General features: G+C 38.7%; 1 protein-coding gene across 5 annotated transcripts in view; it reads right to left on the bottom strand.

Moving 5' to 3' along the window:
• Positions 1-17,045, bottom strand: part of LOC148344583 (leucine-rich repeat transmembrane neuronal protein 4-like) — a 108,813-nt gene that overhangs the window by 60,223 nt on the left and 31,545 nt on the right. The window lies entirely within an intron of this gene.

Genomic DNA, 17,045 nt, shown 5'->3' with positions numbered 1-17,045 from the left:
TTTCGGTTTACCTGCACGAGAGGTCCCACTTGTATCAATTGAATGGCACAGCGGTTTCATGTACACATTATAACCTACATTTAGGTTTTAGAGCCTCAATGCCTCCAAATTCATATTATTGCGAAATTTGTTGATCAGTTGTTTTTGCCTGTTTCCTTAATTGCATGTCTGTTTTCCAATAGAAAATACTTAACTTAGTCATGCCAGGTCTCATAGGTACTGCTACACAAGCATGATTACGCCTTTTATTATTTTCTATTTTGGCCAGATAAATAATTATCTGGCTGTTACAACATTGCTGGCTGTAACTTTGCCCAAGACTTTTGTCACTGCATATTCGACATCATTTATTTTATAGCAGAGCATTGTAGTTGACAGTATATATGGCACATCATGCACCGTACAACAAAAAGTACACAAAAGAATGATGGACAAAGGAAAACGAGCTGATAATTACAATTAGTACAATCACAGACACAGCCAATGTCAAACCTGTCATATAGTTTTAAATATGACATTAGGAGCAATTTGTCATTTGATCCTGCCATGCAGTCAGTTATTAACTATCGTTTCCTTTTATGGAGAATAATGAATGACTACATTCATATTGTTTGTACTTTGTTCCAATATTACACCAGTACAAGTCTCAAGAAGCTTCTCAAAGTCCCTCATGTAAAAAAATTGCTGCTCACGATCACAACTGTACTGTGGGACATTTATTATTAAATATTCTGAGATGAGATTATTTGCTCAAACCTCAAAGAGATTTACTTAAAACTAATTTGATTTTCCGTTCTTTCTGTATCCAGTGTTGGTCAAGCTTCACAATGCCATCAACAGTCCAATCGGGCTTTGTTTGTTCGCTGCTTAAATTGGAAGATTAGTTGGAAACACCTTTTTTTTTGTCTACGTCTGAACTTTGCTCACTCCTTTCGAAGAAGTAATGAAAAGTAAATACGCAGATGTAAAATAAGGTAAGTCGCTGTGTGTCTTTATCTGTCCTTTCGCTGTACAAATTGTTGAGGAAAGAGGACATTGTGGGCTTGTTTTCTCCAATTAATGGAACCGTAAAAGTCCAGGCTGTAAGTGGTGAAGTCGATATAAATGTGTTTGGATGAAGCAATCAGCCTTTCCCTTGCTCTACAACTGCAGTTGGCAATGCACTTCCGACCTTTATCTCCTCAGCATTTCTTGCCTCGCCTGTTTAGCTTCTACATTGCTAGCAAATCCCGGCTGTAATCCAAAGGAGCCATAAACTCACCTGAGCTGCTGTTACTGAGACAATAAACTGTTTGCTTGTTTTTTTCCGCCTGTCACTGTTAAACTGCTGCACATCTGTAAATATATGAATAAATTCACCTCTTTGGAAGGTGAAGTTCTCCTATGATAAAGCCTTAGTCATAAAATACTCTGAAGGCAATCGTCCCAACAACAGAAAACGATGTCCAATACAACTGAAACAGAAATTCATGGATGGATACCATTTAGAGTTCTTAAAATTCAAATTCATTTTTAGGGTACTTGGGTTGTCTTATTTTAAATATAAGATATTATTATGATATTAGTAGTATTATTATTATTACAATTTTGACGTTATTAAAATTTGTCGTTAATGTAAACGACAGCATTTCAAAAAAGTTAAAGTTTTTCAAATGTGCTTTTTTTTTTATTGTTTTATATTTATTGTAATGTTTTCCCTTTAATCGCTGCCAAATAAATCACTATTAAAGAAACAAAACGATTTTTTGATGGATTCACCATCTTTGTTATCTTATTGCATGCTTTATCTCATTTGCACAAATTGTTAGGGAAAGTTAATTTTCTATGCGAAGTTGCTCAATTCTCAGCTCACAAATTTTTAAATGAACTACTTTATTCAGAATTAATCATTTAATTTTTATTAAACTAAGTTCATGATTTAAAAAAAAATGCACTAGTTTATAGTTCTTTATTTTCCATCCAGTGTCTTTCAGCAAGATGTTACCCTCTGGCATACAGGCATTGTTTTCACCCATTCCATCAACACCAGTATTGAATTGACATCAGATGCCCACTAGGAAAACTTACTTGAATTGTCTTATTTTTTACTGAATTGCGCCAAAAAAGGACTGTGGACCTGAATGTAGCAATAAAAACCTAATCTGCTATAGGAACTAGGCTGGTGTAGGAAATTAAGAAGTTACCTCAAAGTACACTATTCAACGAGCAAAATATATTAACTAACATTGTTTTCTTCGAGTAACTTTTCAATTTTGTGTGGATGCATTATTTCATTATTGGAATGTGGGAGGAAATCGGAGTACCCGGAGGATACCCACACAGGAAAGCTGGAGCCGGAATCTAACCCACAACCTCCGTATTGTGCGGCAGTCGTGCCGCCTGCCAAGGATTCCACTATACTCAAAAGGCTGCAGGTCCGACTATGTACGTCAAGCTCATACTGTTGCGGCTAGGAGATGACAACAGAGCCGCTTCTGTACGCCATTTATGTTTTTGGCATGGAAAATGATCTGCTCGATTTGCGGTTGCCATTTCGTTTGATTTTTTTATTCACCAGCACATGCCTTGAATGGCTAGCAGAATTCTTCAAATCATTGTGCCGTCATCACGCTTACTTGTTTGACATCCCATTTTGATGACATGTACCATGTAACTGTTGGGTTGCCAAATAATGGCTTTACGCCTAATTTAAGCTCATTTAATGTGTCTTCTGGAGAGAAAACATGGCACACGTGAACAAAAAACAAACTGCTATTCAAAAATTGTTCATTGGTCCCAGAATGAGCGCGTTCTTAAATATATTCACAAAACAAAAATGCACTACATTCAGTTCACATTCACCCAAAATATGAACAAGTTCATTAAGTTCCATTGATTGAACTCGTCAGTGTTGTACTAAAGAACAAAGTGAAGTTGAAGCTTTGTCCAGAAAAACAGTAGCGTCCCGTGCCTGTGGTGAGTCTTTGCACCCCTTAATATCTGGTTGCATCAGTCCAGCGGTGGCCTTTTTATATAAATTTGTTTTTAGTGTTTCGCCTGTTATGGCCACTCCAATGACAGTGGAAAAAAAAAGTTGAGGGTTCGCAAAGATGCCAGGAACGAAAGAAGTAATGGCCAAGCTGCCAAATGCTATTAGAGTGCGAGTGTACTCTATAATCAATGATCTTTTGACATCTGATTTCTTAGAGCACATCTAACTGTGGAACATGCCCAATTCACACTTACTGTTCACATCTTTACCTTATGCCTTTGCACTTTGTCTGACTGAGTAATCAATATTCCAGGGTCCTCTGTTGAAGCACAAGTGATTCACCAAACTTGAAAATCACCTTGTGTATGGATGTTTGCCAAGGGAGAACAAGTAAATGCACTGACTTTCAAAATTCCACAGTGGTGGTAAATATTCAATTGAAGTAGTTGAAAATCGGTTGACAACTCGGGCGGACTTTCATTTCCTACCGTTTCTTTTACAAATCACTGCTGTATTTTTGTCAGCAATATCAGTCATTTTGGTCACATAGAAGGCCGAAATGAGTGAGCATCCACTGAGTAAAATACAAATTGTCAAAGCATTTTCTACCTCCTCATTTGGGAAATATTTGTCAGGTTTTGGTTTCTGCATGGCCCCCTTCCGCCCACCCTCATTTTGGACATTTTTTCCTTTTGTTTACGTTTTGGGACGTCTGGGATCCGTCCTTTAAGGGGGGGGTACTGTCATGGTCCCTTTCCGTCATGTCTTGTTTTGTTTACGTTTGCTCAATGGGCGTGGGGGCGTTTCCTCCCAGCGCGTGTCGGGTTGGCTGGAGAGATGCTCCCACCAGCCACGCACCTGTTACTCGTGGACTCCTTGATTACCTCGCTGCTGGAGAGACACGCCCACCTGCCACGCACCTGTTACTCGTTTAATTAACTCACTACTTAAACGCCTCGTCTCTACTACTCGGGTCGGTGCATTGCCCTTTTTTTTGGATGTCATTGTCGCTCTTTGTTCCTCGTTCACGCTCTGTGCTCATGGATCCTTGTCATTGTCGCTTATCCCTGGTTCCTGCCCCGGTATCCTAGTCAAGTTTTGTTCTGTCTAGTCACGTTTTGTTTGTCTTCGTTATTTTGCACTTTGATACGTTTGTTTCTCCTAGTACCTTGTTTGCCCTATTATTTCATTAATTAAATTCCCTTTAAGTTACCCTTGCCTGGCTTCCCTGCATTTTGGGTCCTCCTCTTCCTCCACCCGCCGATCGTAACACCTTTGAACCTTGGACACATGAGTCAAACCAATTGCATGGAAAGCCTCAATGCTTCAAGGAGCTTCATCTCACCATCGCTACTAAAAAGCAAACAAAGAAGTGGGAAAATCCAAAGGTTCAAAACAACAGGACAAAAGTAACAAACAAACTCTAGAAAATAAACTTGGACGTGGCACAGACAAAAGGTACAAGACAAAAAGACAGGGGGGAGGACAACTGATGTAGACAATAAACCGAAAGCAAACAGGGAACTAAATACAAACAAATTAACAGCAGACACCGTGGAACACCTGGACAAGACACAAAAGGTTGGAGGGAGCTGATTGGTTAACACTAGGGAACGGGCCAACAAGCACAGGTGGAAACAATCAGCTTTAACAAGAGACACACCAAACAAAAAACATGAAACTAAGTACTAAACCAAAAACAACAAACACAGCCTATGACAATATTCAAATTAATATGCAAAAATCAAAATGACATTGTTTTCCATTTGCTAATTCTGAAGACGACTGAAAGTGTGTATATCTGCAATACTCTTGTGTATCTTATTGTAAGTAGAATAAAAGCCTTTTTGGCCTAGCCGGCAGAATGTGCATTTAGGTTTTAATTAGGAATATAGGGGAATGTTGGCTGTTATGGGAGGACCTTTCAGAGAGGTGAGTCATTCGCTTCCAGGTTGGACAGCTGCCAACAGCTGCAAGGGGCTTAAAGGATGCATACATTCAATTTTGCCTGAGGCATAATTGTCATATCCACAAGTAATGACAAAGGAGGTCCTACCCAGTATAGATAGGTGTATACTACAGACATATTGAACGGAGTCAAATATCTTGAATGCAATAGCTACAGTATCAAACAACAGTTTTCATTCCTCTTAACAATAAGTCATTCAATAGTGAGTCACTGGCTACTGGCCAATGTAATAAAATTGACATCTGGCATCAGACCCATCTTTTCCTTATGAGAACGACAGCCCAAAATCTTTTTCAGGTGCCGCTATATACATTCAGATTGTAAGACACCATTATATTACCTTAAAATTTTATGGTGCATGTCTTTCTCCCACCATACCCACGCTGAGTTTGCTTCTGGATGCGCACCTCAGCTCAAATTACTCTTTTGTATTGATGGACTTTAATTCCCTCGAGGTGAAAAGTTTTCAGAAATCACAATTAGGCTGTTTTCTTAATTTCTAAAGCACCTAACACCTTAAAAGCAAGTTTGGGACATCTTGTTGCTAAAATCTACACATTGATAGTGGGAGTAAATGCTTTCGCACGCTGAGTTTGAACACTTTCCCTCATCATTTGCTCTCGCAACTCACCCCCGCAGGCACTTGGTGCTGACATCAACATGAAGTGTCACAAGAGACTTCCAAGTCATCAATAACACCAAAGTATGTACTCTTAAGGATGATTTTTGAATTAAGAACAGTTTTGGTACATGCGAGATATTATCAAGGGTTTATTTACACATAACACTATGGGCTTAATTTACAGAAGCTTTGCTCATGCATGCAAAAATTGGCGCACAATTTATTGGTCAAGCAAATAAACATGGAAGCTGATTTCATAACTAGCCAGGTGCATATTCCTGTAGATTAATTCAACACTTGCACATGGGCATATTTAGTCATTTGAGAGAAAACTATTTCATGGGTCTCTCCATAGTTCTCTACTGCAGGATTTTTAATACTGATGATTATAATCAACGGAAAAGTGTGAATTTGAGAAAAATGTCCAATTCCTTAGACAGATAGAGTCCTAAAAATCTTCTTGAGAATTGTTACCTAGAAAGCCAAGCATACCAATGCATTTACTTTCATTGATAAGAAGAGGACATGAATTACCTTTAATCAAGTTTACTGTTTCGCCCGCTTTATTACCAGCCAATTGGCTGTGTTTGCTGAACCTCAAGCACAATGTGATTTAATAAACCTGAGACGGATTGCGATGGTTCTTTAGATACGGCGTCTGAAAGGCGGGTGCAAATCAGCCGCACACTATGATGTGAAATGCTGCTGGCCTTTGCTTGAGCAGTTTTCCCTCGGGCGACTTGCCTGTTAGGCCTTAAAAGCAAATGCTGAGGGTGCCGGGGACTCCACAGGGGGCGCCAAAACAGGTTCGGAGGGAACAAAAATACAATACATAACAATTATTTATATAGCGCATTTCACAACAGCTGTAGCAATAACAAAGCGCTTTCCATCACCTTTAATGCAAATTACATTTGTTTCTATTTACTCTTAAAGTGGAAAAGATAGTCGGTCTATAGATTCAAATGTAAAGCAATGCTCAATTACTGTAATATCAAAAAAACATTTTAAATCTTTCTATAAGTATACATAGAGTATTTATGCAACACATTATCAGAATCCCGTGTGATCTCAATAACAGTAAGAAGTGGAAGAATGACCGACATACCTAAAAGAAACCAAAACGTTATCCATTGAAATACAGCATGTTAAAAATGATGTATTTTTGACTGACTTTTATATTCACTATGTAATTACATCTTCTTACTAAAGCATTTGTCAAAAGAACCATAATCCCACAGATGTGGGGGATTTACCATCTCCTAATGCTGCTCATCCTATTTTCTGCTCATCAATGTTAGTAATGCACACGGAGATTTGCTTTTATTTACTGGGTAGACCATGTATGAACCAACACTGTTTTTTTCTGGTTAATGTAGATAAAAATAACCTTGATATGGTGCCAAAAACGATAGAGGTAAACCGGTAGATTGGTTCACACTGAAGAGCATACAAAATGTTGATCATGGATGTTATTCACTGCATGTTTGTGATTATTATGTCACTGGGTATGGGACACAAATAAATGCCCATCAAGTAACAGAACTTAGTTGAATAATCATTTGCAATTGTAGTTGTCTACTTGGATTGGTGTTATATGTGTCAGTTCATCATCAATGCAGAAGAGTTATATTGTTGTATGATTACTTTTTAAAAATGGTTCCAAACCATGCTTGTTTGGTTTACTATATTCTGCTTTCAATTGCAGACATGCATTGTGGGCACTAAATACAGCTGTCGTCAATGGCATTGCGTTAATCTTCATGACAAGAAAAATAAATCTACTGCATAGGCTTTTTAGTCTTTGGATGGGAACCTACAGTGATCGAATTTGATCAAATGCCAGATGCTGTTATCACATGCACATGTGTATAAAACCGTCTTACATAAAATGACTAAATTCTTTTTGTGTGTTTGCCAAACAATACAGAACCGAAATTCAATTTGTGTTAGAAATGTGTTTGATTCATTTGGGGGCATTCTTTTGACTTTGCAACACTAAAAATAATCACGAATGTGTCAATTCATGTCTTTAAAGCGAGTATAATCACAATTCACACTCTTTGGCCACAACATGCACACTCTAATGAGAGCCAATGGAAGAGCTAAAACTATTGCATAGTTGACAGACCGATATGTCTAATTGTAATCCATCCAGTAGATTACATTAATTATGTTTTAAAGGTACATAAATTAGGTTAGTTTCAGACATAGAAAACACTTTTCAATTAATATATATTTTTTTAGTGGTGGGGGAGTCGTTTCAGTGAATTCATACAGCGTTTGTTAAAACAAAAAAACAAAACAAAACAAAAAACAAAAAAACTATACCAAGAAAAAATCGTGAACTCGTCCGAAAAAGACAAACTCAACCTTCCCTGCCTCCCCCGGGAAAAGAATAAGCATTAAGGAAGAGCATGTAATAGAAAATGACTAAAATGAATTTATGATATGGACGTCTATCTTACTGTTTTTTTTTTTTTTTTTAATACAACCCAACCATTTCATTTACCAGTCTCATTTATTCCACACGGAGATAATGTAGCAAATCAAAGATAATGCAGCAAGCACAAAAGCATTATGAGGGCTAGATTGACACCGATTCTCGCTTAATGAGAATACAGTGCAGTATAATCACCTTTGTTCGGATTGAATGCCCATTATTTACCCGCTTGGCTGCTTTAGGGGGGAAAAAAAGCTGCATTTTGTTTGCTAGGCACGATATCACTCACTTTCTGCAGACTGTTTCACTTTGGCAAGTGTTTTAATAAAGACTGCAAGTTGTGTTATGAGAGGTGATCTTTTCAACTGCTTTCTTATTACATGTCTTCTCACCAGGGGCATACTGAGACCAAAATTCGGTCTGGGAGTATTTGTCCATGGTTGTTGGGTAGGGTGTTTGGGGCGGTACAGATGTGTGTTTGACCGGCCCACAAATAGACAGGCCGTTCAAGAAAATCCCGAAATCCTACCGACATTCCCGACAGCCTCAATGGCCCTGCTTCTCGCTGTTAAAAAACTTCTGCCTTTACAATGTTAATAAAGTTCTGTATTGATTGACATTGTCAGAAAGGTTTTGACATAACCATTTAATAAATATTGTGGTTGCATTTTGCTGTGGTGTAGAGCTACACAGCATCATGAGAGCTTCATCTAATATTTGGTTGATCTGAGACATTGTACAGAGCTGTTGAAGTCTCAGCGGGTGTTGTTCAGTATATAATTTAGGTTAAAATTAAGTATAGCGATAATCCTCGTTTACATTTTACGTGGAAACATACGAATGCCGTATAATAGAGAAAATCTGTAAAGTAGCGACCAAATATTAATTACATTATTTCTCTATATTGTTAAGCTTCATTCAAGGATTCAAGGAATTTTGTTGTCATACTAACACACATTCCCACATGATGTGACACAAATATGGTATATATTTATAATACATGGAAGCAGTTCCTCAAAAATTGACAAAGTTATAACAATTTCAATGTTGGCATGCTGAACACCCTCGTTTTGAGAAAAACATGTTTACATTTTTGGCACATACGTCTTTCAACGGTCCATAGCAACCAGCAGCTTAACAAAACGATATTGCCCCCAACCTTTCAGGAAGTGTTGAAAGACCACTCTGAAATAAATTCCAATAGAAATTAAGGACATCTTTGATTTTAACCTTTTAAAATCGGAGGAAGTTTGACATCTCAAGAGATGTCAGGGCAAAAGTGGTGTTTTGATGAAAGAATTTTGTGTCACGTGATTAGTTGCCATTTGGTGTGGCCTATGACAAGAAAGTTTATTGCTACGTTATCATGGATATTATATCGCAAATGCATTTAGCCACGTAAAGAAAATAAAAAGCATTTTATGGTTCATATATATATATATTTTTTGCATTCAACATAACACACAAGTAATATATCTATAGTTTATATATACTGTGCAATATTTACATGTTACTCTAAATATGCACCGCGTGCATTATGGAAGGACAATCACAAACAATGATCCTTTCATCTTTAAGGTGAACAGTGTTCATTTTTTATTTTATTTTCATCCCACTTCAAATAGCATCAAATGGAAATTGGTGGTGTTAGAACTCTCTCACGTGACTGTTCGTCACTGACGGAGGTGATGTGTCATCATGTGTTGCATGAAATGACGACATCGAGGAGGGATAAAAAAATGACATAATTTACATTACATAACTAATTACATCACATTATAACATGAAAAGCATTTCATTAACAAACATTTGCGTCAAAATGCCGACTCCTCACTCTCAACTGGTGGGAGGTGCTGGCATGTAAACGCTCTCGTGATTGTGACTCTTGCTGTTATGCATGAAAGCATAACATTAAAAGTAGAAGTAGGCTCGCTAAAGAAAGAGTTCCTGGAACTGACAATTAACTTTGGATTACAAACATTAGCCGGTGATAAAATTTGCCTCTGCTATGAATTAAGGAATAAGGGTTCAGGGTTAGCTACCGATTGTCCGTGTTTGATTTCGTGCTGGGGTCACATTGTGGGGTATTTCAACTTTTATTGGTTTCTATGTCAAGCCATCCGTTATCTGAACCACTTCTCCTCACAAGGGTGTGCTGGAGCCTATCCCAGCTGTCAATGGGCAGTAGGCGGGGTAACTTCTGAACTGGTTGCCAGCCAATCCCAACCATCCGCGCTCTCACTCAAACCTAGGGGAAATTTAGAGTGTCCAATCAACCTGCCATGCATGTTTTTTTGGAATGTGGGAGGAAACCAGTGTACCGGGAGAAATCCCACGCAGGGGCGGGTGAAAACATAGGAAGGTCGAGGCTGGAATCAAACCCACGACCTCTGCATACAGTAAAGTGGGTTGATTGGTCAAGCCTGGAAACAAAGTCCACATGCAGTAAAGCCAGTATAACCTTTTGAGTGCTTGTGGGCTTACTGCGGTGAGACAATTGAAGTGGCAGAAGACGTACTTCCATTTTTCTTCCCAATATAGCTGCCAGATCAGCTGCATGTATTTGAAAGGATGTTTATATTTTCTCTTTTCTCTGTGACCCAGTATTAGTTGATCTCCGGGCCGCCACTGGGCCGTGGCACCGTTGTTGGGCATCCTTGCAACAAATATTCTCGACTTAACCTTGAACTAAGATTCCCCAATCCATGAGTCAAATGAAATCATTTTGTCCCACGGGGGAGCAATGGGCAGCGCTCTGAGAGCAAAACAGCCATAACCACCCAATAAAATAAAAACAGTGAGCCATAAATACTGAAGGCATTCATTGAGAGTCTAGACACCAAAACAAAGGCAGGTTAATATTCACTCTCTTTCTCGTCCTGGTCAGATCAAATCCTTTGAGGAGCTGCCTGCCAAACGTATTAATACCAGGAATGATTTGCACATTGCGTTGACTTAGTTTGAACAAGTATTTTAAAAAAGACTGTGAGTGTGAGACTGAGAGGAACACATTTATAGTAATAATACGTAGCTTTAACAATATACAAAATGCTCATACTTTGAATAGGAGGATGTTCAGTTTTAGGGGAGCTCCTGCAAAGTGTCAGCAAATTGTCAAAGTGTGCCCAACCAGAGGTGTGCTGGCCATCGGAAATTTGGGAGAAATTCCCAAATTACCGGTCAATTTCCAAGCCGGTTGAACCGTGTGCCAGTCTGCGAATAACATTTGTACTGTTACCTCCATCGTAGACGCCCCCCCATGTCCCGTTGTTGATTATGTTTAGGCATGTGACAAACACCATCCGACCTCACCCGCCCAAAACTACTTTTTGTCGCTTTGTGTCATAAGTGAATAAGTGAACTCCCTTTGAAGCTAGAGAACTCTTGCTGAGGTGTGGCAACTTCAATCACTAATTAGCAGTATAGAAAATAGCTTTGACATTTACTCTGATATGACCTTTCCCCTCACATGAACGTTGGATGTGGTATTCTAAATGCTCCATATTAATGAAATATTTTTCTAAATAGTCCTTTCAAAAAGGAAATGCGACATAGTGTCGTTGTTGGAATTAAACATGTTCGTCTGGCATAGAATGTAAAGGTATTTTTACAGTTATTGTACAGCAATTTGACCTTTCCTCTGCTACAAAAAGCATTTTGAATCTGCATTAATCCAACTGTAATCCTCAATAATCCTGAATAATTTGAAAAATACTGGTTGAAAAGGGGTCACTGAAAAGTGCTAACATCCTGATGTCCACATTCTGTTGAATTTTATTAAAAAAACTAAAATAAAAAAATATATCGAAAGGTTGGCACTAAGTAGAAACTTTAATCACAGGATAGAAATAGTGGACCTGAGCCACCTCTTTGTTGCGGCTACAACTGGCAGTGGTGGGAAGGAATGACGTACATGTACTTTGTAATCGCTGCATTTTAAAAATACGTTGGTTCGTTTATTTTACCTCAGATGACAACATGCTGCAAAAAAAAAAAAAATTAAATAAAAACTTACATAGTGCGCTTGAACAACACGCCACACGTTAGGTGTTTGTTTTCTTCCTTTTCTCTGTATGAGCACAACAAAAGGTAATAAAAGAGGGAGTTTCCAGAGAATTTCTTATTTACCTTGGGCCAACTTGTTAAAATGGGTATAGTATATAATTGACAGTTAGATAAATATTTACGGTCTGTGCATTACTAGTTTTGCTTCTAAAGTAATTGTGTTCAATCATACACACTGCATTTCTACTTAGAGTGTGTCAGTACTCGTGCCACCTTTGCAATCAGGATACAACAAAATCCCATTATTTTTGATGGAACACATTTATGCCATTAACAATATCTATCTATCTGATATATTTGTACTTAAATTTACGTTAATATACAGTATTTTAAATGGTTACATACTTCATAAATGTCCCCTTGTTTAGGACTGCGAATGTTGCTCCGCCACTGCTCTCAGCACCAGAGTGCAGGCTTTTCACTCCAGTCCAGTTGCCATGGCAATAACTGAAAAGAATGGGCTGTATGTCCAACTCTTCATGCTGTGGAAGACTGCGTGTTGAGGGTGTGCGTGTCTTTTATTTGTTGTACACTCTCATTATGTGGACACTGCATTTAGTCTCCTCTAGGACATCAAATCTTTACTATTGACCAGATAACACACGCCCTAACAACCACCCACACCATTGTCCTGCTCTAAATCTGATCTCCTCTCAAACATCGGATTAGTTGAAGAACCAACATGCTTACGTTTGGTTACACGGTACAGCCGAGACAATGAACTTCACGGGACGGGGTGGGGGACGGAAATCTGATTTGTTTGATCCCTTTCAGACTTGTCTTTTACCTTGAAAGGACCAAGAGGCTGTCGGTTTACTCTAAGTGCTACTATATGGAAAAGCCTCTGAACTTGATCAGGATTGCCATTAGAGGGTCTCTTCGATGGAGTGGCAGATACAAAACAAACCAGTCAAAAAGATCAAGCACAGCAGGAGCTGAGCAAGCCGTTTTGGGCCACACATTTTAGTTCATGATACATTATTCATAAGATCAAAATATTGTATGACATAGGATCGCGGTAGCTTTTCTGTGGAACTGTGAAAGTGTTTAAGGCTTATGAGACGATTCTTATTGTTTGAGTCATTCCATGTGAAGAACAAAGTAGCTTGACATATGGGCAGATGAAACTATGACACTTTAAACACAAATACAAATGCGATGCTTCACTTGCACATGAATGAGTATATTAGAATGCCAGCTAATTTGAATATTAATGATAATAATATTCATAATAATAGCATGTGTAGGAATCCACATGTGTTATCAAACATTGGCATCCAAAAATGCAAAAATGAAGCAGAACTAAAGTCAACACAAGTAACTGATAAATGTTCAGTCCAGCAAACATGCAAACAACCAACCAGAGTCACCATTATCATAGACCAGGAGGTGAACTGAGTAGGCTGTCGAGCTTGGTCACGTCAGCTCTACAGCTTGAGAAAATTAGCAAACATTCAATGGAAGCGTTAAAAAGAAAAACACTTTGCAGCCACTTATTGGTATATTTCCTGCTGCATTGTCAGGCCTGTTTTAAATATTTGAGATGAAGCAGATGGTAGAATGAAGAGCCACAGGTAACACCCAGCACATTTTTTTCTTTTTTTTTTTTTTTGCCATGCAACACTCATCACTCACTCAGTATTCTAATCATTGTGGCTTTCAGCCAGACATTGTCATCGCTGTAGTGATTTTGCATGGCACTTGCAAGACATTAGTTGTCAACAGTTTTCCCCCCTTGGATTTCCTCATCACAATGAATTGTTAAACTGTTGGCGATGCTATTGTCCTTGTTTGTTCCCTGCCTGTGCCAACTACATGTTTTTTATTATAGACAAACTGCTAACACCTTGAAATGCATCATTGCAATGGCAGATGATGATGACATTTCCTGAAGTACTGTACGACACATTATGATAAAGCACATGCAGTAAATCTTTATAAAATATAGCCTCAAATACAGTTGCTGTTCTGCACAATATTTGGGTGAAAAATGTGCTTTCTCTGTTAATGTGATGCCAACAGGAAGCCATTCTGTGTTGTAATCAGAGGCCAGATGACCATTTTGTTTTCAGCTAAAATACTTCTCCATGGCCCCGTGTGCTCCTCTCCTCTGTCTCCTTGTACGCCTTCCTCTGCTTAACTAGTTACTCCGCAGCCACATCAATTTGATGGCCCATTTTATGAAGATAAATGACTCTTATCCAGCCCGCGCTCTTGTCATATAGCTACTGTAGCTAGGTAGGTGGCTCAGCTATCACCTTGAGAAGCCTGACAGCATGTCCCTAGAGGTCACCTTGGAGTACAAGTTCCCTGTCCCAGTGCAAATATTTGGTAAATCTGACAAAGAAGAATGTCTCAGTTACTCTCTCTGTAGTTTTAGGGCAAACCTCACCTGCACATCATGTGTGCTGTTGAAGCTCAGCAGGATTGTGTGACACTGAATGATTACAACATCGAGAGAGCTCTATTCGATAATTCAACAATGCTCACAATAGAGCACCGAAAACAAGCAGATTAAGGGCTAACTATTAATCTATTACATTCACCAATCACATTAACTCCAAAAGAGGTCTCGCTTGAAAGCCGCTGCCGTATTTTTAGCCTGGACAGTGGGGCGAAGCTGATTAAAGTTCCTGCACTAATAGAATTACATTGTTTGTTTTGTACGCTTTTAGCTCACTCTGGCCACTTTCATTACAGCAGTTTCCTACAGGTCACATTCTCCAGTCACTAGTCATGCCACGCTACGTCTGGCTTTGTTATTTTGTTTAGCTTTTTAGTAGTGGTCATTTGGAAAAACATTAATAAGTTAAAATAAAACAATAAAAAGACAGGCTAGGCAAGCAGGATTATACGGCAAAAAGAATGACAGCTTTACTGTTCATTCAATTTTGTGAATGTGCTAAAGGGATAAAACGATTCAGTTTGACTAAAGATCTGGATAAAAGTGCAAATATTTCTAGTCTGTCCTCAAACAGGGGTTGGCGTACCCTGGGGCCTACGTGAAAAAAAGAGCTTGATCACACCACTTGCCTCCCTGCCACCAAAAATGACAGAGATCCTCAATGAGGCACAAACCCAAGTGTTTTACTAAAATGTCAGTTGTTGTTAGTTGTAAAATGTGATAGACTTGTTGCAGCCACATTTTGCTTGATTTTCTGAGTCACTCTGGTTAATACAATTCAACAAACACTAAAGATTTCGTTTGATGTTAGGAAGCCAAGCCTTAGTCGATGCTAAAAACAATTGCACCATAACACTCGTGACTTACTTACTTAGTAATTTACTTCAGGAGTGACATAGAGGCTATGATCTTATTTACAAGTAGAAAAAGAATCTTGTCAAATGGCATTCATATTCTGACACTGCCTCCTTCAAGCAGTGTTCAGTACATGCAACCTAATTCATGTTTGATTTCTGTTTGACAGCTGAAATATGCAAACCTCTTGACCTATGGATGTTACCTGCCAAGTGACTGTTGTCTCTTCGTGCAGGAAGATTGTGCTGGAGAACCTTGGTTCAAATAAGGCCACTGATCTCATTTCATAAGGGCAATGAGATGATTATAGATGCTGGCCACAGGGGTCTCTGAGATATTAAATGGCTTCCTCAGAACCTCACTAAAGACCAACTGGACTTCAGATGAAGAGGGAAAATTGGAGTGAATGAATCATTTAGAAAGAGAGTTGCTGAAATAGTGTGTGTGTGTATAAATATATATATATATATATATATATATATATATATATATATATTTATATATATATATATATATATATATATATATGTTTGTTTGTGTGTCTATGTGTAATAATCCCTTTATTATTCTCCTGCTTCACTTTTTTTTGGGGGTATTCACTTTTGTTTCCAAATTCAAACGAAATAATCATTCACTTCTGAAAGACTAATTAGAATTACCCTGAAGTCTTGGCTTGATCAAAATATGAGCTATGACTCACAGATTCCTCCTGTTCATTCTGTCACTCCTTCATAGGTTACACAGTAAAGGAGTCATGACATTTTGACCTGCTGGTTCGACTCCATCACTGCGAAAAGCATCTTCAGAGCACAACCAAGGCCCCTTCTTAAATAATCGTGTCACCAGCAAGTGTAAGTAGCAGAATTCCATCCGCTTGTAAGATCGTGCAGGACCGCACACGTGCTTCGTTCTGATTGAAGTAGATTTGCTTCCCTCAGGACGCTCTGCTGACCATGCAGCGGGACTCCAAGACTGACCTTTGTACCAAGGACTGTTCAGCTCCTCAGCTGGCAACTTTCAATGCCCCCGCCACCATCCCACGAGACCTCTCTTCCACTTCTCACCGCGAGCTTCGAACTACCCACCTCCCCATGAAACCTTTTGTGTCTTAGATGTAACCTGATGCTTCATCTGTGAGGCATCCCATAAAGATACCGGAACAATTTCAATTGGCGCTTTTGGATGTGAACCACCTGTGGTGGTGAGAGTTGCCGCCCTGCAGTGATAACTAATTTCAGCCACTTGTATTGGCAATCTTGTTCTTTCAGTCGAAGCTCATGATCACGGGAGAGCGAGGGAATTTACATCGACCGACTTGCTCTTAGCTTTCACTTAACCACAACAGTTCGCTACTTCATTTCCTCCATTCCACAGATTCAAGTAGTTTTATTGCAGCGTAACTTTGAATTTTACTTAAACATTTTTGTTAAGGAGAAACATTCCTTTTACCCTGTTACATTTAGCTACTGTAACTTGAATTTGCATCTAAAGGTATTTATTTTTGCTTGTCGTGATCCATTTTGGTTCACTAGAGGGATGACTGGTGGAGCTTATGTCTAAGTTTAGATCATCGTATCGTAAAAAAAAGATATTGTTCTAAAGTGATTTTGGTGGTGTTGTGATCCACCAGCAGTGCTGGTGGATTGAGCAGGACTCTCCAAGCGCGGACACGGGAAAATGGGTTATACAAAGATATTTATTAATAATCAAATAGAC

The sequence above is a fragment of the Idiotropiscis lumnitzeri genome, chromosome 1 (genome assembly GCF_059441095.1).
Source record: "Idiotropiscis lumnitzeri isolate Australia: NSW breed Sydney's pygmy pipehorse chromosome 1, RoL_Ilum_1.0, whole genome shotgun sequence".
NCBI lineage: Eukaryota > Metazoa > Chordata > Actinopteri > Syngnathiformes > Syngnathidae > Idiotropiscis > Idiotropiscis lumnitzeri.
This window is presented reverse-complemented; position numbering and strand designations above follow the sequence as displayed.